This window comes from Macrotis lagotis, chromosome 5, assembly GCF_037893015.1.
Source record: "Macrotis lagotis isolate mMagLag1 chromosome 5, bilby.v1.9.chrom.fasta, whole genome shotgun sequence".
Taxonomy (NCBI): domain Eukaryota; kingdom Metazoa; phylum Chordata; class Mammalia; order Peramelemorphia; family Peramelidae; genus Macrotis; species Macrotis lagotis.
In genome coordinates, this window is record NC_133662.1 from 36,411,433 (window position 1) to 36,438,411 (window position 26,979).

The 26,979-nt window shown below is 35.7% G+C and overlaps 1 protein-coding gene and 1 long non-coding RNA gene across 3 annotated transcripts in view; one reads left to right on the forward strand and one right to left on the reverse strand.

Annotated features, from left to right (window-relative positions):
- The window catches only part of KLHL31 (kelch like family member 31), a 28,764-nt gene extending 16,880 nt beyond the window's left edge, over positions 1–11,884 (reverse strand). The window contains exons 1-2 of one of the 2 annotated variants that reach the window (XM_074237211.1): positions 11,641–11,884; positions 9,148–9,507 (exon numbers count right to left, since the gene is read on the reverse strand). The gene's annotated coding sequence lies outside the window, so the exon portion shown is untranslated. The remainder of the gene's footprint in view (positions 1–9,147; positions 9,508–11,640) is intronic. The other variant, XM_074237210.1, reaches the window with a different exon arrangement.
- Positions 1–26,979, forward strand: part of LOC141523767 (uncharacterized) — a 56,026-nt gene that overhangs the window by 1,481 nt on the left and 27,566 nt on the right. The window contains exon 2 of the long non-coding RNA XR_012478585.1: positions 8,712–8,931. This is a non-coding gene — a long non-coding RNA (uncharacterized LOC141523767). The remainder of the gene's footprint in view (positions 1–8,711; positions 8,932–26,979) is intronic.

Below are 26,979 nucleotides of genomic sequence, written 5' to 3' on the forward strand. Positions count from 1 at the left end.
CCTGAAAAAAAAAAAGAAAATTCTCAGGGGGAACACAATAGCTATGTCCCCATATTTGAAGGGCTGTCATGTGGAAGAAGGATTACTCTTGTTCTGTTTGGCATCAGGGGATAGAGAGAGGAACAATCTATGAGATAAAATTAGGCTCTATAAATTAGGTTTTATAAATTAGGCTCTATAAGAAAAATTTTTCTTAAATCATTAGAGATGACACAAAGTAGAAGGGGCTACCTCAAGGTAATGAGTTCCCTCTATCTTAGTTCTTAACTCAGAGACTGAATTTCCCCACTTATTGGGTATGTTGTAATTGGACTTACTTTTGGGGTAAGGATGGGACTGGATGATTATTTTTTTTTTTTTAGGTTTTTGCTAGACAATGGGGTTAAGTGGCTTGCCCAAGGCCACACAGCTAGGTAATTATTAAGTATCTGAGACTGGATTTGAACCCAGGTACTCCTGACTCCATGGCCGGTGCTTTATCCACTGCGCCACCTAGCTGCCCCTGGGACTGGATGACTCTTGAGGTTTCTTTCAACTCTGAAATCTGTGATTTTGTAATTCAAAAGGGCAGCTGGGTGGTACAGTGGGTAAAGAACCAGAACTGGAGTCAGGAAGATCTGAGTTCAAATCCGGCCTCAGATGCTTCTGAGCTATGTGACTCTGAGGAAGTCACTTAACCTGGGTTTCCTTGTTAAGTTCTATGCTTTTCACTTTACAGATAAGGATACTGAGACTAAGAAGTTATGAGTATGAATGAGTAGAGTTATAAGATTATAGATTGGGAGATGGAAGGAAACTTAAAAGCTTAAATAATGAAATGATTTACAAAGGTAGAAAGGGACAGGATCTGCATTTGAGTCCACATTGTCAAAAAAAAATCCAGTATGCTTTCCATTTAATTACTTTCTCTAGGGCATTCTAAGTAAGAATTGATGGAGCAATAAGAATTTGAAGAGTTAATGTGGTTTAGTTTAATGAATGGTTTTGAGTAATAGATGGAAAAGTTTGGATTTGGTCTCTAAAGTAGGAATGGGGAGTGGGTCTTGTGGTATTGGAGAGTATGAAGACAGGTTACATCTTCCCCCCCAAAACCTACCCCTTTTCCAAACTTGCCTATTACTATAGAGGTCATCAAAATCTTACACTCACCTATGTTTTTAAACCCTTGGTGTCATTGTTGCTTCCTCATTTTCTTTAACCTATAGGTATATGGTAGAGTAGATAAAGGGCTAGAGTTGAAGTCTGAAAAACCTGAGTTTGAGACAATATTTGTGTGACCCTGTGCAAGTCACGTAGCCTATTATATCCTGTTTCCTCATATATAAATGGCGATAACAATTGCACCAACCTCACAGGGTTATTGTGATATCAAATGAGATAATATGAGTAATGTGCTTTGAACACCTTTGAACATATAATTATCATTATTATCATCATCCAAATATTTTATCAATCATCAAATCTTGTCAGTTCTATCTCCTTAATACTTCTTATGTCCATCCACTATTGTATCTACATAACCACCATCCCAATTCAAATCTTTGTCATCTCTTATCTAAACCAGGGCAATAGTTTCCTATTTGGTTTCTCTTTCTCATGTTTCTTCCTACTCTAATCCACGTCCTAATTGCTGCACAAGTGATTTTCTTAAAGCACATGTCTGTCTATTTCATGTTTCAACTCAGTAAACACTAATGGATCCTGAGATTCTAGGAGCAAGTTTTTCATCGTTAGCTTATTCTTTTAAAATGTCTATTGTGGTGCATGTTTTATAATGTGCCTGATTTTTTAGCATAGCAGCATATGAATGTGATTTAAAAGTAATCAAATAGATGCATATTGGAGGTGTGTGCTCACTAATCTTTAACTGATGGAGTGTATAGTCAAAAATATCATTGATATAGACAATAGGGGGAATTATGGGAGTCTTAAGGAAAAGAGTGACAGAGGATAGATTATAAGAGGACAAGCAGCAAGATTATGCAAGAGGCAAAGTTGGACTTTGACATTCTTTTATCCTTGGAGTGCTCTCTTTTCCTCATTAGAAGTTACTCTTCGTGCTGCCACCTGACTGGCCTCAGACAAACTAAGATCTGAGAAAGACCTTAATTTAGAAAGGTCAAGATCACCCCTGAATCTTGGGTCACTGACAGTTGTCTTGACCTTTGTCTTGCCACTGGACTTTGATGCTTCTAGAAGTGTAATCATGGCTGACAGCTTTGAGCAGCTTTGCCTTACTTAAATTCAATTCATGAACAATCCAAGACATCATCCTTGTTATGTTATTGGTCCTCTTTGAGAATGAAGAAGAAGAAGAAAGAAGAAGAAGAAGAAGGAAGAAGAATAGAAGTAAGAGGAATAATAATAATAATAATAATAATAACTATAACAGCAATCACCTAAGAATCCCTGCTGAAACATTGTGTCCTAGACTCCTCACCTTAGCAGGGAACCCATACTACCAACCCTCCCTCTTCTTTCCCCCCCAATCAGAAATTATCAACCCTGTCCCTTCCCCTGGCATCCTTATAAAAGACTGGCTAATTTGATAAACTAATCCAGACTAAGGGGTAAATAGTTATTTTATCAAACCCTTTAGATAAATCCCCTTTTGAAATGAAGCTGTGTGAATTTATAAATGACTCACAAAGAATCTTTAACATAGTGGCTAGTAGGGAAACATTTTAGAGCTAAGTGAGCCACTTAGCAGTTGGACACTAGCTAGGTGGTGAAGTGGGTAGAATGCCAGGACTGGAGTCAGAAGACCTCAGTTCAAATCCAGCCTCAGATACTTCTGAGTTGTATGACCTTGAAAAAGTCACTTAATCCTGTTGGTTTCAGTTTCTTCATTTGTAAAATGGGTCTAATTATAGCATTTCTCTCCCAGAGTTGTGAGGAACAAATGAGATGGACATAAGAAGTATTATGGAGATAGAACTGACAAGATTTGATGATTAATAAAATATTTGGATGATGATGATAATTATATGTTCAAAGGTTTTCAAAGCACATTACTCATATTATCTCATTTGATGTTCACAATAACCCTGTGAGGTTGGTGCAATTGTTATCTCCATTTATATATGAGAAAACAGGATGTAATAGTGCTTATGTTAAGTGCTTATAACAATTTCTATCACATAGCAAGTGGTATTTAAATATTAACTGTTATGATTATCTGTTCAATAGTCCATATCAGCTTTGTTTAAGGTCAGTCTTAGAGAGAGAAACCAATGGAATTCTTGCATTTAGAGCTAGCTTGTAAACTAGTTCATTAGACACATACTTAAGTTAGTCCATCCCTTCTCTTTTAGGATCAACCACAAGATCCCAGTCCACAGTAACAGCCTCTTGGCTATGCATTCATATGTACAGATGTATTTGGGGCCTCTCATCTATTTCTTTCCATCATTACCCAATGAAGGATGGAGGCCACTATAAATCATAAAGGTCCTGTAAAGCTGTACACACACGGGGGCAGCTAGGTGACACAGTGGATAGCATACCAGCCCTAGAGTCAGGAGGACCTGAGTTCAAATATGACCTCAGACATTTAATAATTACCCAGCTGTGTGACCTTGGGCAAGTCAGTTAACCCCACTCCCTTGCAAAAACAACAACAAAACTGGACACACACATCACACACACACACACACACACACACACACACACACACACACACTCAGGATCTTGACTAACTGTATGAGGACAAGTAAGTCACTGAATCATTAAGGTAGCTGAGTCTAAGTTTCCTCATGAGACTCAAAAAAGATAAAGGATATGAAGCATTTTACTAACCTTAGATAGGTAAAGTGTTTATTAAATAGTTCAGCCAAGCTGCAGATTTGGAGAAACGAAGCATTCAAATATGATTTTGGATAGTTCCTAGTTGTGTGACCCTGGCCAAGTCACTTTGCATTAGTTTCTTCAGTTGATAGTTGGAAATGAAAGCATTGAGGTAACATGGAGTCCAATCTACTATCACTACTATTATTAACCACGCTGGGGTATTGAGGACAATTGGATTTTGAATCAGAGGACCAGAATTCACTCTTCTCATTGTGTGGCCCTGAGCAATTTACTTTAGCATTCTAAGTTTCAGTGTCCCTATCTTTAAAGTAGGGAGATTCAAGATTAAATAAGGAGATAATTAAAGTTATAAAGAGGTTTAAGATAAAATTTGAAACCTGAGTTCAAACTCTGTCTCAGATGTGGTGTGACTCTGGATAAGTCACCTAACCTCTGTCTGCCTCAGTTTCCTCATCTGTAAAATGAGGATATAATAAAGGATTATGATAATAATAATAATAAAATTAATAGTAACTTAATTCCCAGGGTTGTTGTGAGGATGAAAGGAGATAATATCTTCAAAGAACTTAAAATGCCATATAAACATTAGATATTATCATTATCACATTGTGATCCAGAGCAAATCATTTAACCCCCCTGAGTTTCAATTCCCTCATCTGTAAAATAAGGACAGTAGTCATTATCATCCATAAGAGAAGAGACCATCTGGTCTCTTTGAGTATAAATGCTATAAACAAGTGAAGGGAAGTCTACAGCTAAAGGATTTGGAGCTAAAAGGGAGCTTAGTGTCTACTCCCCATTGCCTTAGTCTTGGATGGTTGTTGCAGCCTTCTCTGCTTTCCTGAGAATTCCCCTCTACCCCCTTACCTCCCAGAACTGGCATCGTTTTAGCAGTTGCCCTGTCCCCATCACATGGTCTTGCTCAATTCAATCAGGCATCAGACCAAGGAAACTTGAGGACCTGTCAGTGGACCAGGGTAAATGGTCCCTGTTGCTTGGTACCTAATACCCTATGTCAGCAGCAGTGATTTCCTATTTACCTGAGGGATCAGGTATCCTGATAAAAATAAAACCTGAGACCACTGTCCATTTAGGACAGGTAGGACTAGTCAGCTTGCAGGTTGTCTAGTTACCTTAAACAAGTCCATGTCTAGGGGATACAGACTCAAAACAAAAATAGCTCTGCCCTCCCTGTGTTTCCTAACCCCTCCGTATATACAAATAACAACTCCAGAATATTTGTTTATGGATGAAATTAGATTAAAGTGACTACTAGGAGTAGCTTTGAAAGGGAAAAACAGTCACGGAGGAGCATCCCAAAGGATGTGTATGAAAGAGGAGAGGGGCATTTCCTTGCTTAGCACCAGTGAGTCTGTTGGGTTTTGTGGATTGGTTACATGCATACACCTTTTTTTTTCTTATTTAAGCACCAGATGACCTCCTCCCTAAGTTACTGACTAGATGCAATACAAGCTTCCCAAAGGATATAATCCAAGATAGTTGCTCCACTTCAGTAGATCTTAGAAGATCCCCTGATGTCAGGCTGGATCCCATATACCTTTTGCACCCTTTTTCCAAGTAAAGAGACCTTGCCTCCTGCCCATCCTGGCTCTGTGATTATAGGCAAGTCACCTGACCTCTCAGATTCCCAGGCAACTCTACAGGAAATTAGGAAGTTCTAGAAAAGTTATTGGTTTGCTTGGGTGGAAGAATTGAGCTCTCTAATCCTATGGGATCAAAGTTTCTTTGAAAGAAAAAGAAAGAAAGAAAGGAAGAAAGAAAGAAAGAAAAAGAAAGAAAGAAAGAAAGGAAGGAAGGAAGGAAGGAAGGAAGGAAGGAAGGAAGGAAGGAAGGAAGAAAGGAAGAAAGAAAGAAGGAATATGAAGAAGAATAATGTTTATCCTCCATTTTTAAAGACCACAAAATCAGGGAGGTGATGCCATGACAAGCATATGAATTGAATTTGATGATAAAATGAAATGGGAAAATTCAGCTCCATTAAAGAAATTCTCATTTTGGTGAACTGGTGGATTCTAGCTCACTGCATTTTAGTCAAGCCGATCTGTGTGGAAGTGAAAGGTTTCCCCACCTTTTGTCTAGATTACCCTAAATGCTTTTGGATATAGATAGATCTCTTTCATCAAGACTGAGTGATTAGAGTCACTTTCCCTAGCTCCTCAATAGAATAAACCTATCATTCATTATAATATTCATTCTCTAATTACTTTAACCAACTAGAGTTGATTTTCACCCTCAGAAACACCCACTTTTCCAAGGGCATTTAAGCCCTTGCTCCATGATGGGTCTTTGGTTTAGGGTAGACGGTCAAATGTCCCTTTCATTAATTGTTCACTTGTAATAATTTTTAAAAAATTAATTACCCAGAAACAATGTCTCTTGAGTTTTTTATTCACCACATTTCCTTCCCCTGGGTAGTGCATGGGAATGGGATGTTAAATACACTGGTAGCTGTTGACATTTTTACTTAGTATTTTTCTTTGCTAGGAGAGAGATAGCACAGAACATAGGATATGCAATACTGGGAAATGACTGTAGTCAGTGGGTTTCAAGAAAACTTTAAAAAGGGTGGGGCTTTTAAAAGGACAGATTATCCTTGGCAAGAAGTCTTTGTAATAGCAATAGCTGCTGTTTGTAGATATGTAACAAAGAATTGCTAGTTGTAGGTTGAACAACTCTGACAATGTATATTTGGGCTACCAGAACTGAGTTTGTACAGGAGAACAGTGCTGTGACGAAAACCTGACCAATACATGTGCATACAAAGTATTTTTCTTCACAGATTTGTGACCATCTGTAATTTCTCCCTTATCTGTTTCAGCAGTTACATCACTGAAAGTAGTATGGTAGAGGAAAGACTTGAGTCTTAGTTCCAGCTCCCAGTTTTAGCTGATCTGAACATCCCTCTCTGAATTTCAGTTTTCCCAACTGTAAGCTAAAAGGACTGGACTCAATAAAATCTCTAATTTACATAAAATTTTACATAACATTTATAATTTGCATAAAATTTCTAGTTTTTCCACTGCAGATGTGGATTCAGGTTGAGATGATATGGAATCAGTAGAAAGAATCCTGGTTTGGGATTTTAAAGGATACAGGTTTAATCCTGGATCTGCTATTTGACCTAATCCATAAAATGAAGAGGTGGGCTTAGATGACCATTAAAAACCTTCCCAGCTCTATCTTCATGATACCATAAAATAATACCTATTAGACACTGCAAAGAAATGAGTTAGAAGAGAAATCATTTCATCTGGTCAATTTTTGTTTTATAACTCACAGGCCAAATTCACACTAGACCAAGGATTCTTGGGGGCGGGGGGAGAGGGGAGGAAAGAAGGGACCTCATTTTAATTTTTTGATAACTATATTTTAATATAATTGGTTTCTTTATAATTTATTTTCTAAATCCTCTATTATTTACATTTATATGTAATGTTTTATATTATTTTATATATTTATTTATGATTTCAAATTATTGTTTATACATTTAAAAGCATTATTCTGAGAAGCGATGCCTCAATTTCACCAAACTGGCCAAGTAGGTCCATAATACACAAAAAGGTCAAAAACTCCAGCTCTAGGCCATGTAGAATTTTGGCCTTGTTTCCAACACTTATGGTTCTATTGGCATCCTGTTATATTATAAAACACAATGAAGGGCATGACTTTTCTTAGATTGTCACAATGTTCAGATTACTTGGTTTAATCACTAACCACAGTTCATTGTCCTTTTTCAGTGAATTCCCAAAGATAAATCACTTGGTGAATTTATGCTAGCACCTGTGTCCCAGATGTAATTTGATATAACAAGTTATCCCTTAAAGGAAATATTTCCTTCACTAATTAAGCCTCTTGAATATGGAAAGCAAGAGACTAACTCTCACCAAAGTCTATAATATAATAAAGGATGTAGGTGAATGGACCTTTTATCTGGATCTCAGAATAGAAGACTAAGAGAATAAATATAAAAGAAGCCTGTCCTTAGACAAATAAATAAAAGGAAGTATTTCTTTCAGGAGCAGTTAATGTGTATAACTCCTAGGGATTTTCTGGGATGAAAGGCTTAAGAGGAGATCCAGAACAGAAAAAGACTCAGAAAAGCTGGGGAGGCTGAAGTTGGTGGATCACTGAAATGATCTGCAGAAAGCTAAAACTTATCAGATCTCCATCCTTAATCCATTACCAATATGATGAACCCCTTGGAAGTGGGAGCCATCAAACTGACCAAGGAGCAAGGAACTGGTCCAGGCAGTAAACAGAGTAGATTAAAACTCTTGTGTTGAGCAGTAGTAGTAGTACTGGGCTTTGAGTTGCTGTCTGGTCAAGATAAGGAGGAAATGCAATTTCTCCTGCATCTTTCCCCAAGAAGTCTTGGCCTGTCACGTCACCTGCCAATATGCTTATCAGAGGACTAACTCAAGTTGAGAGAAACAGGTCTTAAAAAGTTTGGTCTTGGGGCAGCTAAGTGGTGCAGTGGATAGAGCACCAGCCCTTGAGTCAGGAGTACCTGAGTTCAAATTTGGCCTTAGACACTTAATAATTAGCTGTGTGGCCTTGGACAAGCCACTTAACCCCATTTGCCTTGCAAAAAAACCCCAAAAAACCAAAGTGATTCTGTCTGTCTTTTTCCTTGTTTATTTCATTTACTTGTCTAAAGTATTTATTTGTTTATCTATCTGTCCATCTATTTATCTACTTTTTGTTTATTCATTTACTTGTCTTTTAGTTTAATGTATTTGCTTATTTGTCTATCCATTTAACTACTTTGTTCATTTATTCATTTGTCTGTTTACAATAATTGCTTATTTACATGTCTCTATCTCTCTACCTACCTACCTACCTATCTGTCTTTCTATTTATCTTTTTATTTGCCACAACAGGTCATGAAGATCCTCTATTAAGTCATGAAGCAGTTACTATCTGTACCTATGGAGACCTACATACTCAGGAACTCCAGAGATTTTGAAGAAGAGATATAAAATGATGATAATAATAGATATATTATAGATCTCACAGATTTGTTATGAGGAAAATGTGATCCAAGGAATTCGGAGCTGGAAAGGGCCCAAGAGACCATCTACTCTAACAATCATTTTGCAGGTGAGAAAACTGAGACCTGATGAAGTGAAATGAAGGGAAGTTATGTTTTGTTAATATTTTAATGAACTGAATATAAATGTGAATTGTTAGTATCCATAGTATGTTAAACTTAAGGGTGTTACCTTAGGAATGACTTAGTAGTCCTTAGAATCACCCTGCCAAAGATATAAGAGTTCTTTCTACTTTTTACACCTAAATGAATAGTCAATATCCTACCTAGGTCAAGTTGCTCCTCTTTTTGTTGTTTGTTCCTCCTTTTTGAAGAAAACCAATGACATCAGAGGATGATGTGTTGACTTGTGAGTGAAGTGGATTTAAGGGAGGCAGAGTTGCTCACAGAGTCATCAGCTTCACTCTTCCAGTCTTGGGAGTCCAGTGGCAAGACAAAAGTTAAACCTACTAGTGATGGTCCAGGATGCAGTGGATGACCTTGGTTCTTTGATGTCTAATGAAGCTCTAAGTGGTCCACAGCCTTTAATGGCTGAACAAATTGTTCTCATTCATCCATTCCACCAAGGAAAGTTTTTGCATACTTGGGGTAGATATTCCTCTCTTTAAAAGCTTCCTCCTTTAATTCTAGCAACACACACACACAGTGCCTTTAGGAAGGTCTGAACTTAGCAAAATTACTTCCAAGTCACATTCGTTATGAGCCTTGGTTTCCTTACCAATCAATAACCAAGAATTGATTTAAGTACTTTGTATGTACCAGATGGGTGTCTTAAGATTTCTTCCAACTCTAGAGCCAGGATCTTGACAATCTGTGGTTTCATCAGTTTTGGAAATGAAGACACTCCTTACTACTTTAATACCCATTACCCACCCAGATCAGCAACTTTTCTGAAATTTAGAGAGCTACCTGGTGGGCACCAAGTGGTTATGTGACTTACCCAAAATCATATAGCCAAGAAACTAGAGAGGTCAGACCTAAACCCAATCTTTCTAATTCTGAGATCATCTCTCTTTCCATTAAACTATGATATTTCATACATGCAATTGTGTATATAAGATGTCCTAAAAGTTTTAGAACAATTTTAAACTTCAATAGCACAAAGGATTTTGAAATATGTCTGTCTGTCTGTCTTTTTGTCTGTCCATGTTTCTATATAACTATGTAGCATTCTATGGGCAGATAGGTGGTGCACTGGATAGAGGGATGGGTCTGGAGTCAGGAAAATTCATCTTCTTGAGTTCAAATCTAGCCTCAGATACTTACCAGTTGTATGATCCTGGGCAAGTCATGGAACCCTGTTTGCCTCAGTTTCCTCACTTATAAAAAGATCTAGAAAACAACTGCATCTTTGCCAAGAAAACCCCAAATGGAGTCATGAAAATTCAAACATGAATGAAACAACTCAATAAAACAAAAGTGTTCTGTCTCTTCTACTAGGAGAGAAACTAGGTCTGTGATTTCATTGAGAGAGGGAACTTCTAAGTGAGGAGACTAATACATGTCAATACCTTTGCTCCAAGTCATAGTCTTAGGAGTTGCTAGAACAATAAAGGGTTAAATGACTTGCAAGGGTCACACAGCCAATAGGTAGCCAAGGCAGGATTTGAACCTGGGTCTTCCTGGACAACTTCCTGATCATTGCATTATTCCGCACATACTTCTATGCCTGCATTTATTTCTAGTGAATTATGGGAAGGGATCATTTAGTTTGTCTTTAGGCTTTTTTTTTGGGAGGGGAAGGGTGGAAGAAGGAGAGACCCTCTGGGACAGAACTCTACTCAGGGCAAGATAAAAAACCATTTGTGCAAAAATGTCAGTGTCATTCCAAGCCTGAATTGGTTGGGTGTCCAAAATGTCTTTGAGCTGGAGAGGTGAATCAGCTGCTCCCAATGCCCCCTCCCTTCCACATTCCAATGGCTGCATCTGTTGAAGCCTATCAGAGTTAGCTCCAGGAATAGTAACAGACAGGAGGAGCCTGGCCCAGCTTGCCATTTTAAGTTAGGTCCGGTTTAAGGTGCATTTGCCTCTTATGCGTCTCATGTACCTTTTTGCAGTGTCTTCACACTTTAGATTAAGTACCCCATACAGGCACAAGAAAATATGCCAATTCAAAGACTAAGTTTCATAAATGCTGAACCAAGGAGTTGAGTTGTTCTCCATATTGATTACGTGCTTTTGACAGTCATCTATGAGTCACAAATGAGTGACACTCATTTGTGAGTCCTGTGGTACCCTATTAGTGGCAATTTGAGATATCTATATCTATCTATATTAAATGTAGTCCCTGCTTTTTATTAAATAGAGGCAAAGATTCTGTACTTTGGGGGTGGGTACAGTGGTGATATATTTTTCCTCTCTAAGTTGTGAAGAAAAATTCACCAGGTTCAAATATAGTAATTTCAAACTAAATGGGAAATGAGAGATTTTTTAAAATACCCTAATATAATACCCTTTCTTCACTTCCCGTATGCTATCACAATTAGTTTTGGTCTTTCGAGTAATAACCAACTTGAGTTTCAATACATTTCAAATTTTCTAAAAATTTTCTGATCCTTGAGACTTTAGATGAAATAATCCCTGACTTGAACTGCAGTTTAACATCTCTGACATGGCTAATTTGCACCAGCTGTGGATTCCCCTCCACAGAATTAAAACAAAAAAAAAATGTGAAATTTCCTCATATGCGCTAACCCCAATTAGGAACACACCCAGAACACAAGAGGCAGACCCCTTAAGAGGGCAGCCCCAGCTCTTACCCTCCTCTATCCAAGTGCTGGCCCAGGGTTCCAAAACGAAGCCTCTGCACTGAACTCTTCTTGGTGTGCAACCTGAGGGTAGAATGAGAGAGATAGAAGGAAAGGGAGAGAGAGAGAAACAGAGGGAAAGAAAGAACAAGGAAAAATCCCACCCTGAGCTGCCAACAGCCACCTGACAAGCCCCAGCAGCAGCAATTTCTAGTGTGACCCTTTCCTGTCACACTGAAGAAGGGAGCTTGGAGACTGCGCGCTGGGACAGTGAGCATGACCTCTCCTGGCCACCCAGAGCAAGAGGGAGGGACTGGGCTTCGTAAGAAGGAGTTGGATTTCTCAGCCTGTCCAACTTTTAAAAGTCAGGGGATCAATTGACCCCAGTTCACGACAAGAATACATTTTAGGGAGATGTGGAGATTTTTTTAGGGAGTGGTGGTGGGTGGTGAGAAATGGCCCCTGGATTAAAAAAAAATAACTCTTCAGAAATATATAAGATGATCAACTCAAATTCTTTGGAAAGATACTATCTGTTATGAATCACGTGGACAGATAATAGGTTCCATGGCAATTTGTTGTTAGTCAACAGACAGCTAAGGTGACATAATGGTTAGATTACTGCACTTGGAGTCAGGAAGACCTGTGTTCAAATCCCACTTCAGACACTTAATTGTGTGACATTAGACAATTCATTCAATATCTTTCGGACTTAGTTTCCCCATATTAAAAAATGGCATTAAGAATAACACTTACCTTTTGGAACTCTCAGGATTGTTCAGAAGATAAAATGAAATGATATTTGCGGGGTGGCTAGGTGGTGTAGTGGATAGAGCACCGGCCCTGGAGTCAGGAGTACCTGATTTCAAATCCGGCCTCAGACACTTAATAACCTAGCTGTGTGACCTTGGGCAAGCCACTTAACCCCATTTGCCTTGCAAAAACCTAAAACAAAATAATATTTGCAACCTTTAGATAGTTGTTACTATAAAAAAACATTTACTACTATGGAATTATCTCCCATTTATACAGTATGTATTTTTTTGTATATTGTTATTTGCATATTCTCTCTCCCAATAGAATATGTATTATCTGAAGTCAGGAAATGTGTTTTTTGCCTTTCTTTGAATCCTCAGAACTAAGTCTGATGTCTAGCACTTAATACATGTTTATCGAGTGATTTAACAAGGTATTGTGCCAAGCAAAGTGATCAAAGGGAAAAACAACCCCCCCAAACAAGCATTAAGTATCTGCCACTATGTTCAGTGCTTTTTTTTATATACTTTTTTTTTTGCAAGGCAAATGGGGTTAAGTGGCTTGCCCAAGGCCACACAGCTAGGCAATTATTAAGTGTCTGAGCCCGGATTTGAACCCAGGTACTCCTGACTCCAGGGCCGGTGCTCTATCCACTGTACCACCTAGCCACCCCAGTGCACCACCTAGCAGCCCCTGTTCAGTGCTTTTTAAATATTACTCATTTAATCTTCATAACAATTCTGGGAAATAGGTGCTTTTATCTCCATTTCACAGATGAAGAAACAAGTGTGATTTATTCAAAGTCACAAAACTAGTAAGTTTCTGCTGTCATTCTGCAGTACTAGATAGGGTTGTATGCACTCTGCCAGCCCCCTACCTTCAAGGAACTTAGATTCCAGTAGAGATACCTTAGAATCATGTAACATTTTGCTTCAACAATTCATTGTTATATGAGCCTTCAGGGTCCCTTCCAGTTCTCAATCTGTGATTCTATAATTCTAGTAAGCAGAACAGTATCATGGCAAAAGTCAAAACTTTTAGTCAGTAGAGACAAGGATTAAAATCCTGCCTTCCATATTTACTATCTGTGTGATCACAGATAAGCTACTTGGTCCCTCTGATCCTTGTTTTTCTCTGTAAAATAGGGTTATGATCATTCATTTATGGATAGCTAGGAAGAAAATACTTTCTATAACATAAAACTTGCTACAAGTGTGAGCTAATCTTAGGTGCATCCTCTATTTAACCATCACATTTGGCAATGGCAATATTCTCTCCAGCAGCTTGAGCATGAAGACTTGGTTTCTGGTCCCAACTCTGCCAGTAATTTATTGTTTCCATTGGCTATCCATTTGATTTTCTAGGCTTAAGTTTCCTCATATGTAAAATGAAGAAATTGGAAATGAAGACTTCTAAAATCCTTCCTAGTTCAACCATCTATGAATCTATATTAGTCACTGGATCTAAGGCAAAGAAAGTTAAATTTACTGAACAATCATTATTTAATCATATTTAACCATGAAAAGAGTTGAGATTAGAATTTAGATTTTCAGATCCTCCTAACACTTTTCAATGCACTTCAGGCTGAATTGTAGCCAACTTTTTAGTGGAGGGGATAACTTGTTTTCTTTCTGTTGCTTTATTACTATACAGTCCCCCTGGCCCAGATCTCATCAGCTAGCTGTGACAGACATCAGATAAAATGAATCCTGTTAAGGAATTTAGCAAGCACACCAGGGTCAAATGGGAACATCAGGTCCTTAAATAGGTTATACAAGGCAGTCAATAGACTACTTAACATCAATTAATCAGCAAGGTTTATCAAGCATCAAGTATGTACTAAGAACTGGTACATAGGAGATCCTTAATGAAAGTTCATTGAACGAATAACTAAGTTCTGGGTAGTCAAAGAAAAATAAATGAAATAGACCTTGCCCAGAGAAAGCTTCTGTTAGGGAAAATGATGTGTTTATCAGAGTATACAAAATATGTAAAAAAAATTGAATAACAGGTCAGTGTTCATTTAGGAAGGGTGCTAGAAGCTTTCTAAAAAGATTCAGATTTCCTAAACCCTTAACTTCAATTCCAGTCTTCAGAGACTGAAAGGACTTATTGAGTCTTAGGACACGTGGAGTTAAGAGTGAAGAGTTTTTCTATAAAAGACTCCGGGGGGGGGGCCACAATTTGGGGGAAAATAGAGGTCCTGGCAGTCGGTTGGAGGCTATGGGACATGTAGGTGGTGACCTTCCTCCAGATCCCTGCTAAAAGAACTCCGGGGGAGGCGGGGGGAGGGTAGGTGGGCTCTGTAACAATGACAGAAACTGAGAACCTTGTAGGAAGGGTCTTGAAATTGAAAGAGCAGCTGAGGAAAACACAGGATTCCCAAAAGGTTCGAGACTGTTTTGTTAAGGGGGTTCAACAGATTCTTGGATCCTCCTTCCCTCAGTAACCTTAGGTGAGTAGGGAAACTTGGGGAGTAATCCTGAATGTTGTCTGGAGCCCTAGGGAAAGTTTCTTGGCAAGCTGAATTATTAGAGGAAGATGATGGAGGATAGAGGTGAGAAATGTACTGGAAGCATTTTAAGAATGGCATTCCCAGAGAGCTGCCTTCTGTTTGACTTTTTGCTAGCAATCTGAAATCTCCCCCAGGATACATGTGACAGTGGAAGCTCAGATAAATAAAAGGTGAGAGCCCCAGGTAAGGTTTTGCTGGAGCTACTTTAATCAGTCTGTCAACAAGCATTAGCTATTGTGCTTTATTCGGTTACCCTAGGGGAGGGAGGAAGCATGATCCCTGTAGAATGGTCTCGAGTGCTTTGGTATAATTTCGGTTGTCTGGTCGTAACCTCAAGTGATGGGAACAATTAATGGTCTTCAACGTCGTTACTTTTTTTTCTTTTAGGTTTTTGCTAGGCAATGGGGTTAAGTGGCTTGCCCAAGGCCACACAGTTAGGTAATTATTAAGTGTCTGAGGCGGGATTTGAACTCAGGTACTCCTGACTCCAGGACCGGTGCTCTATCCACTGCACCACCTAGCTGCCCCCTTAAATCCTGTTCTTGATAAAGGTCATCTGTGCTTACTATCATCAGACACATACACATTGAGGATGCTTCCATTACACCCATCACTCTTCTAGTTTTGAAAATTAAGTTAAACCAACTTTCGAAGACTTTAACTTTGTAGAAATTATTTCTTTTCATACAGCCTTTCCAAATGTAGCCAGTTAATAACTGTATTATGTATTAGGAGGTTCTTCATTTCTGTGATTCACTTGTAAACTTCTTCCTAAAGATTTCATGATGATGATGATGATGATGATGATGATGGTGATGACAATATTGTAACCCAAGCAGGAAAAGGATAGGATAAATGCACTGAAGCTGTATTAAATTTGCTTGGATATTAAGTGTATACTTCCCCCAAATATGTAGTATATCCAAATTGGAATAATAATAGCACCTATTCATCAGTTGATGATATATATTTCTGATGATGATGTCATGATATTTGTTATATATGGTATGTAGACAATATATAGATAAATGTTTACAACTTTAAAAACCTTAAATCACTGTTATTAATATAATTTGTTATTATCGTCAGTCTAAGAATTCTTAGATGACTTTGATGTTAAATACTAACTACCTATGAGCAGATACAGTGTGACATAGTGAAAACTCTCCTGAATTGGAAATGAAAAGACTTGGACTCTAATCAAGATAGTCCTAATTAGGGGTCACTGGTGGTGGTAGGGGTCTTTCCCAAGACATTTGACACTTAAAGGGAATTAATAGCATTCATCATCCTTTAGTAGCAAAACAATTAATTAACACCAAAGTAGCAAGAATAATTAGTATAATAGGAAATTAAAATTCCTTTATGCTATAAAGTCCTGTGACTGTTTATCTCTTTCCCACTTTACTCTCAAGAGAATTTATCTCCAATGTATCTTACCTTGGCTGTCAAAATTGTTACTTATAACTCTGTTCTTCCATTATTTATTTTTTGGGGGGAGGTCAGTTTTTGGATCTCAGTTTTCTCTTCTGCAAAAAGAGAGATTGGATTACCTCTCCAAAGTCCTATCTAGAGCCAAAACTCTTTTTTGAAAGTGAACAATTAAATTTATTTGATTTATGATATGTTTACCTAAGGGTAATCTCTAAGTATGTTTACCTAGAGGTAATCCTCTACTTTCCCTCCTTGGTGGGGCTGAGTTTCTTGATTTATGATACTATTAGATTTTAAGCAATCAAGAATTCCTTATGTATTAAGTAGGTGTGATATAGCTTCTGTCTTTTAGACTTTCTGGAATCTTCTTTTTATTCTGTGGGATAATGAGTAGGTAATCAGTTCCTTCCTGTAATGAATTACTGCCTTTCTGTCCAGCTGTCTATTTGCCCTTATTGTTTCTTTTCTAAATTTTCTAATTCTGGGCTTCACTAAATATCCCTGTGTTTCCTTTATACAAAAGATCTTCCAGCCATCCCCTTTTAATATTATATCCTACTCTTTTCCATTATTCATTTAAAAATAATCTTTTCCTCCAAGTTTTGATAGCTACTGTAGTTTTTTCAGCTGAGTTTTGAGATAAGCAAAATATTCCTCTATTTTGCCATGAAAATTTGCATTAGAGGTTACTTTAAAGAAGCAAAAGGAATAATGTGTGTCATTTCAACCATCATTACTTTGAATTCTATCATGTTTTTATTTTTTTAAAAAAGGATTGGTTATTGAGTCTTTGAAAATAGTGGTTTCTAGTATCCTGTCCTAATGAGGAGAAATCATCAAGAACACCTTATTATTCTTTTAAAAAACAAAGCATAATTTAAAATACAAAATGCAACTTTTAAATGAACCCTAATGGAAATTTAAAACTTTTTTCTCTCAGAAATCCCTCAGAAATAATTTTAAAAGTTTTTTCTAATAAATTTTTAAAGTCATATAGATTCTTTCAAAAAAAAAGCTTAATATTAGACTACCTCATTTATTTGGAGCTCTGCCATACAACTGAGGTAATACATTATAGGTAGGTATTCTGAGTTTCTTTAAATTTTGTTCCAAGGTTAATCTTTTATGATACAACAACATATAATACTGATGGGAATCATTATTATTAGCTGTTTTAATACTTTTATAGGAAAGATGGTTAATCTCTTGCCACTGTCTTCCAAATATGGGTGGATGAGCTACTTAAGAAATAACTTGACCTTTTGATGGAATAATTACATTGTTGGAACTATATGGAACTTGAAAAAATTAGCAAGCAAAAGATTTATTTGTTGAAAGATGTTCATTCCAAATGAATCAAATCAACCAAATTCCAAATCAACCAAAAAGTGAAAGTAATATACATTTCCAGCAATATGGAAATGTTTGGGGCAGCTAGGTAGTGCAGTGATAGAGCACTGGTCCTGGAGTCAGGAGTACCTGAGTTCAAATCCGGCCTCAGACACTTAATAATTACCTAGCTGTATGGCCTTGGGCAAGCCACTTAACCCCATTGCCTTGCAAAAACCTAAAAAGAAAAAAAAGTAAATGTGGGAATGGTTAAATTGTGGTACTTAATAAGTACTATAACATAATTAAGATAAACGAATATAAAGAATACAGAAAAATCTAGAAGAATGCTTATAAAATAATACAAAAATTAAAAATAGAATACAGAATTAAAAGAATGGCATATACATAATCTATAGGAAATAAGAATGGACAAAGAATTCTGATAGTGATTAGTGGGAAGAAGCAAAGAAAAGAGTATCATGGATTATAGATTGAAATTCGTTTAAATACAAATAGTTTAATCCATAGAATCATATATCTAGAATTGGAAGTGACCTCAGTGGTGTAATCCAACACCTTCCTTTTATATAGTAGAGGCCTAGAGTTATTAAGAAAGTGACTTGTTCAAAGTTGCATTAATTGCATAAGTGGCAACTTTTACAAACATTGATCATTTTTTAGGACATATAACTCTTACAAACAATGAAGAGAAACAGAATTATTATACAAATCCTTTGCTGATCACAATGCAACAGAAATTATGTAATGCTACTACTGAAAACACTATTAAAATAAGCCATAAAATAACATAATTTTATGTAACTCAATGATAAAAAAAATCATAGAAATAATAATAAATAATGACAATGAGATAATAGACGAAAATTTTGGGGATGTTACCAAAGCTGTTGTCCCAAATAAATAAAAACTTAAATAATAAGTGGCTGGTCAAGATTGGACTCTGGGGGCAGCCAGGTGGCATAGTGGATAAAGCACTGGCCTTGGACTCAGGAGTACCTGGGTTCAAATCTGGTCTCAGACACTTAATAATTACCTAGCTGTGTGGCCTTGGGCAAGCCACTTAACCCCGTTTGCCTTGCAAAAACCTAAAAAAAAAAAAAAGATTGGACTCTGGCCTTTTGACTTAAGTTCAGACTTTTTTTTTCCTCATTGTACCAGTCTATCTCTCTCTTTACCAATTGTTTATATTGGTATTTAAATGTTTTATTAAAATGTTAATTCACTCATAAATGGAAGCATATAGCAGAATTGTTTAAAAACCATAATCTAATAATATGTGGTTTAAAAAAAACACTTGAAAAAGAGAGACACATACAGAGTAAAATAAGGGGCTAGAGAAGAATCTATTATGCTTCAGTTGAGGTAGCAATATGAAGAAACAGAGGTAGCAATATGATTTCAGATGAAGTAAAAGCAAAAATAGACCAAATTAAAAGAGAGAGAAGGGGAAACTACATTTTACTAGAAGGTACCAGAGATAATGAAGTAATATCAGTATTAAACATATCTGCAACAAATAGCATTAACATCCAAATACTTAAAGGAACAGTTAAATAAGTTGCAGGAGGAAATATAATGGGGGGAACCTCAATTTTCTCCTTTCCAAACTAGATAAATTTAACCATAAAATAAACAAGAAAGAAATTAAAGAGATGAATTTTAGAAAAATGAGATATTATCTATCTCTGAAGAAAATTGATTGGGAATAGAAAGGAATATATCTTTTTCCTCAGATATATATGATACCTTCACAAAAATAGACCATGTTAGGACATAAAAACCTTAAAACCAAATGCAGAAAAGTAGAAATATGAAATGCTTTCTTTTCATAACATAATTCAATAAAACTATATTCAACAAAGTACCACAGAAGTAGAGGTTAAAAATAATTGGAAGCCATATTATCTAATCCTAATGAATGAACAAGTCAATGAATAAATCATAGAAAATATTTATGGAATATACTTAGAGGATAGTTTATATTGCTAAATGTTTACATCAGTACAATAAAAAGCAGATCATAGAATTGGGCATGCAATTAAAAAACTAGAAAAAGAAACAAAATAAGAATCCCCAAGAGATTAATAAAATTGAAAGTAAGAAAACCATTCAACTGGGATCTGAAAAAAATGAAATAATGAAAAAACAATAAATAGACAAACCAGTGGTCAATTAGATTTTTTTTTTTAGGTTTTTGCAAGGCAAACGGGGTTAAGTAGCCTGCCCAAGGCCACACAGCTAGGTAATTATTAATTGTCTGAGGGCGGATTTGAAGCCAGGTACTTGACTCCAGGGCTGGTGCTTTATCCACTGCGCCACCTAGCCACCCTGGTCAATTAGATTTTTAAAAAAAAGAAAGGACAAAACCAAATTACTAGTATCAAAAATAAAAAGGGCAAATTCACCACCATTGAAGATGAAATTAAAGTAATTAGGGATTATACTGCCCATCTATATGCCAATAAATGTGACCATTGAAATAAGATAAATGAATATTTATAAAAATATAAATTGCCCAGGTTAACAGGAAAGAAAATAGAATACTTAAATAATCCTATCCTAGAAAAAAGAAATTGAGTGAGCCATAAATGAGTTCCCTAAGAAAAAATCCCATGAAAAAAATATTTAAAACAGCCCTCTTCATGGTGGTAAAATTTTGGAAATTGAGGGAAGGACGAACAAGTGAGAAATGGCTGAACTAGCTGTGGTATATGAATATAATGGAATACCATTGTGTAATAAGAAATGATGAACAGGCAGAGTTTAGAAAAACCTGGAAAAACTTGTATTAACTGATACAAAATGAAATGAGCAAAACTAGGAAAACATTGTGCATTAGTATCAGCAACATTGTGGGATGATTAACTATGAATGACTCAGGACTCCTCAGCAACAAAATGATCCAAAACTAGTTCGAAAGACTGGTAAACTCCTATCTACATCCAAATAAAGAGTTAATGGACTGAAGGGAGATTGAAGCATATTTTTCACTTACTTGATTCTCTTTTTGTGGTGTTTTTTTCTTTTGATCTATTTCTTCTTTCACAACTATGACTAACAAGAAAATATGTTTTTCATGATAGTTTGTATATAACCTATATCAAATTGCCTACCAGAAAGAGGGGAGGGGAGGGGAAGGAAGAAGGGAGGAAAAAACTCAAAATCTTGTGAAAATAAATGCTAAAAATTGTTTTATGTAATTGGAAAAAAGGCTTTTAAAAAATAAAGAAAAGAAAAAATTTCCAGATCCCCATGGATTCACATTTAAAGAAGAATTCATTTCAATACTATATAAACTATTGGAAACTATTTGGAAAAATAGTCAAAAAAAGAATCCTTTCAAAATATTTTATGTCACAAATACAGTGCTGTTAGTTAATCCAGGGAGAGTAAAAACAAAGAAAATTATAGAGAAATTTCCCTAGTAAATGTTGATGAAAAAATTTTAAATAAAATATTAGCAAGAAGGTTATAGCAATATATCACAATGACCATTCACTATGAACAGGAATGCAAGACTGGTTCTATATATTAGGAAAACTATTAGTATAATTGATTAAATCAGTAACAAAAGCAAGAAAATCATATGATTATTTCAACTGATATAGAAAAAACCCTTTTTAACAAAATAAAACACCTATTGCTATTTAAAACACTAGAGAGCATAGGAATAAATGGAGCCCTCCTTAAAAATGATTAAGTAGTATCTATTTAAACCATCATCAAGTATTATCTCTAAAAGAGATAAATTAAGGGACAGCTAGGTGGGGTAGTGGATAAAGCACCGGCTTTGGAGCCAGGAGTACCTGGGTTCAAATCCGGTCTCAGACACTTAATAATTACCTAGTTGTGTGGCCTTGGGCAATCCACTTAACCCCATTTGCCTTGCAAAAACCTAAAAAAAAAGAGATAAGTTAAAAGCCTTTCTAGTTTGAGTAGGGGTGAAAAAAGAATGTTTATTATTATCACTTATTCAATATTGTACAAGAAATGCTAGCTAAAACAATATCAGAAGAAAAAGAAATTGAAGAAATTAGAATATGCAGTGAGGAAACAAAATTAGTTCTCTGCAGAAAATTGATGCCATAGAAACTTCTAGAGAAGAAAATAAAACCTAGTTGAAACAATGAAGTAATGTTCCACAATATTAAATAATAAACCCACTTAAATCATCAGCATTTAATATTTATTTATATTGCCAATAAAGCCCAGCAAGAGGAGATAGAAAGTGAAATGCCATTCAAAATAACTGTTGCCAATATGAAATATTCGGGAGTCTACCTGTTAAGACAAATCTAGGAACTCTAGATTTCATACACAATTACAAAACATTTTTCATGCAAATAAAACTGAAGATATATTAACTGCTCATGGGTAGGCCAAGCCAATATAATACAAATGATCATTTTATCTAAATTAATTTACTTACTCAGTGCCATGCCATTCAAACTAACAGAAAATTATTTTTACAGTGAGAAAAAAATAACAAAATTCATCTGAAAGAACAAATGATGAAGAATATCACAGGCATCAAAGGGAAAAAAATAGTGAAGGAAGGTAGCCTAGTAGCAAAAATCACAAACTGAATTACAAAGTAGTAAACATTAAAAAATCTGGTTCTGACTAAGAAATAGAATGATGTATAAGTGGAATAGATAAGTTACACTATACACAAAAGTAAATTAGAGAAATCTAGTGTTTGATAAATAGTTGGGGGATAGACACTTATTTGACAATAATTTCTGGAAAAAAATTGGAAAGCAATTTGACAAAAACTAGGTCTAGACCACCTCATATATATGTATGTGTGTAAAAGTATGTATATATATATGTGTGTGTGTGTATATATATATGTGTGTGTGTGTGTGTGTATACCTATTATATATATATATATTATATATATATATATATATGTATATATAGGTTTGAACTCTCATTGCACTCTGGCCTACTTCTAATGTATTCTTTTTTTGTTTTATGCTAGCTATTTATATAAGGATTTTTTCTCCCCTACTAGATCATAAGCAGGGAGTTTGTTTATTGGTATTAGTGTCTTATACAATCCTAGTAAATATTTAATGTTTTGACTATTTTAGCTAAGGTATTTCAGCTGGCAAATGTTGATCATGGCTTTAGAATCAACTTAATGAAGTTTTCCATTTCTTCTCTGTCTTCCTCCACCTTCAACTTCTGCTTCAACTGAATCATACAATTATTGAGGAATATATGTGGGTGGGTAATTATTGATAACTCCTAGAAAGACACAAGGGCAGCTAGGTGGCATAGTGGATAGAGCACCGGCCCTGGAGTCAGGAGTACCTGGGTTCAAATCAAGTCTCAGACATTTAATAATTAACTAGCTGTGTGGCCTTGGGCAAGCCACTTAACCTGTTTGCCTTGCAAAAACCTAAAAAAAAATGTATTATGGTAAATAGAACTTTGTCAGCTTTTGTAGGGTTAATAATTGCCTTTATTAACTATTTATAAGAATTCCTAAAGATGATGGAGGCCTTACCTTTGGTAGCTCAAATCAAGTTGGTTTCCCCAGTTGCTATTCTTTTTTCCCTTTAATATATAAATGTTTTCCTTCTTTTCTTATTTCTGTGGATGGCTTATAACCTAAAAACCCACTTGGGTTATGGGGGAAGACTAAATCTGTTATCAATCCTGTTAATTCTACAATTCTAATTCCATGATATCTTTTTCTATTTCTCTTTCTCTCCTTTCTCTGCTCTCTCTCTCTGTCTCTGTCTCTCTCTGTCTCTCTCTGTCGCTGTCTCTCTCTCTCTCACATACTGTTTTATTTCTGTCTTTATATCCTCAATATCTGGCATATAGTAGACAATCGATGCTTATTGAATTGAATAAGGATGCATAAAAAGCCTTCTACAATCTAGTTTTAACCTACCTTTTTAACCTTATTTCATATTGCTGCATTCATATTTCTATAGGGCAGATAAAGAGGTTTTTTTTTAATACTCTCCAATCTGGTTCTTATTTCTTGCACCTGTGGATTTGCATTGTCTATCACCCACCCCTCAAACAATGTCACTTTATATATACTTGCCTGTTAATTTTTTTCTTGAAAACTAAGGTCAGAGGGGCAGCTAGGTGGTGCAGTGGCCCTGGAGTCAGGAGTACCTGGGTTCAAATCCAACCTCAAACACTTAATAATTACCTAGTTGTGTGGCCTTGGGCAAGCCACTTAACCCCACTGCCTTGCAAAAACTTAAAAAAAAAAAAGAAAACTAACGTCGGATGTCAATACTTCCAAGAAATATCTCTTCTTGTTTTTTCTCCCTTTTCCTTTCCCCCTCAACTGAGGTCTTGTATCTCAGTATCTTTTATTGCCTGGCATATTGTAGATGCTTGTTGACTTGGATTGACATTATTTTATCTTGACTTTTTCTGTACCCCTATTATGTTTATACTTATTTTTGTTTAAGTCACATTTCTCCCTAAATTATCTACCTGTTTATAGAATAAATAATGACCATCCTTTGAAATAGGTCAGTTATGAAGTCTCTTCAATGCAACTTTTCTCTAATATATGGAAGCTAGTGTTCTAGAAATCATCTGTTTCCTGGTTTTGAGCTCAGTTGCTGTGAAGCTGTTTAAACATTGTTCTGGGTTGTATTGAATCATAAGGATAGTATCTTTTCCTCCATGGCTGGCATTTATATCCTCCAATTATAGTTCTGCGTAAGTGGAGCTCTCCAGTCTCTGCTATTGCCATACATAGTAACTGATATCATTGCAGACTCAGACATTCCAAGCTTTCTAGAGAGCAGGAGGCCACCCCCTTATAAGGAATTCAGACAATTTATGGAATAGTGGTTGGTAGAAGACTGTGGTGCCTGTGAACAATTTTTTTGGCATTTTAAAAGCAAATAAATTGCAAGCAACTTAATTGATGTGTCCAAAAAAGTATTATTTTAGGATTCTTTTAATACTCTGTCTCTAAATCTTGCTATCTTAATGAAATTTTACTAATGTGACTATAATGTTACTATATGAGCAATGTGACTGAATATTTCTTTTTTATTCTATTTTATATTTTATTTTATTAATCTATTTTTCCTACTACTCCCATCAGGCAATATTTTAATTACCCTAAGCCACATCCCCAATACATACCTACATAGTCTATTAAAACAAATTTCCACATTATCCATGTCTAAAAATGTATATCTCTTTCTAAATTCTAAGGTCATCATTTCTCTTTCAGGAGATGAATGGTATAATTCATCTTCATCTTTTGGATTTGTGATTTATCACAGTAGTGAACATAGCTTCTAAAGCCTTTTTTTTTTAGGTTTTTGCAAGGCAAACGGGGTTAAGTGGCTTGCCCAAGGCCACACAGCTAGGTAATTATTAAGTGCCTGAGACCGTATTTGAACCCAGGTTCTCCTGACTCCAGGGCTGGTGCTTTATTTACTGCACCACCTAGTTGCCCCAGTTGTTTTCTTCTATAATATTATCACTGTTTAATTGTTTTTCTAGATTTGTTCATTTTGCTCTGTATCAGTTCAGAGAAGTCTTTGTGGTTTCCTCTAAAATTGTCCATTTCATCTTTTCTTATGGCACAATATTATTTCATTATATTATTATGTCAAAATTCATTTAGCCATTCCCCAATAGAATATTCTTTAAGTTTCTAGTTTTGGTTTACTACAGAAAGAGCTGCCATAAACATTTTCATATATATACAGAGAGAGAGAGAGAGAGAGAGAGAGAGAGAGAGAGAGAGAGATCCTTTTCTTCTTTCTTTGAATGAGAGTTTGCATAGCTACAAATTGCTTTCCAGAATGGCTATACCAATTCATAGTCCCAACCAGCAAGATAATAATATACATGTTTTTCCTCATCACTTCCAGCAATTGTCATTTTCCTCCTTTGATTTGTCAGTGTGATAGATGTAAGGGAGAATTTCGAAGTTGCTGTGATTTGTATTTCTTTCATTAGAGTAATTTAGAGTATACTTTCTCATGATTATTGAAAGCTTGTATCTCTTCTTTTGAAAACTGTTCATAAATTTTGACCCTTTGTCTATTAGGGAACAGTTCTAATTTGAATTAGTTCCTGTCTTTGAAAGGAGACTGGTATTGGAGAAAAAATTTGCAAATTTTTTTCCCTCCAGTTACTTATTTTTCTTCTAATTTTTATTATATTAGTTTGTGCAAAAAATTTAAAAATGTTAAATAATAAAAAATTATATTAGTAGAATTATTTCCTTCTGAATTTTACATATTTTATCTATTACACCGATCAGCTTTCATATTATTTTTTAAACTAGGATGAAAAATCTTGTTGATCATTGCTTTGTAGTGTAGTTTGAAATTTATCCCCCTTTCTCCTTAACTTTTTTCCAATTATTTTCTTTGAGAAAGTTGACTTTTTTTAATATGAATTTGTGTGTGTGTGTGTGTGTGTGCGCTTTAGTTTATTCTAGTTCTATAAAGTAACCTTTTGGTAGATTGGAATAATATTGACTTTTTATATTAGCATAGTTCAGCCATAACCAATTCATATTTTATATTTTTTAATCTTTTCCTTTAGAGACTGTTCTATAGTTATATTCAAATATAATCCCTATGTGTGTTTTGGTAGGTCAACTCTTGAATACACATTCTTTCTATATTCTGTGGATAATATCAACATTTTATAGTTATTTTGAATGGCATTCCTTTTTATATTTTCTCGTTGGACTTTATTTCCAACATAGAGAAAAACGTGGATTTATTTTATATCCTGTTACTTCCTAGTTATGTGGCCCTGGGCAATTCATTTAACCCTGCTTACTTCAGTGTCCTCATCTATAAAATGAGCTGGAGGAGGAAATGGGAAACCATTCTAATATCTTTCACCAGAAAAACCCAAATGGGATCAAGAAGAGTCAGATATGATTGAAAATTGACTGAAAATCAGCAACTTCAAAGTTATTGTTTCAACTCTTAGTTAAACCTTTTGACTTTTCTTATTAGACCATCTTACATATATACATATTTTTATGCATATATTCTGGTGTCAACAGCGAGCCACTGGAATCTAAGAAAGGGAGTTACATGGTCAGATTTGCACTTTGAAGAACATAATTTTATGTGGAAGCTAGTTTGGATAGTTGAGAGAATTGAGTCAGGAAGATCAATTAGGCTATTTTAGGTGAAAAGTAACCAGGGCCCGAGCTATGGTTGTAACTATTGGTGTACAGGTGTTATGAAAATTAAAATGATGAAATTTGGAAATTATTTGGACATTTGGGGTGGGTGAGGATTCAAGGATGATACCCAGGT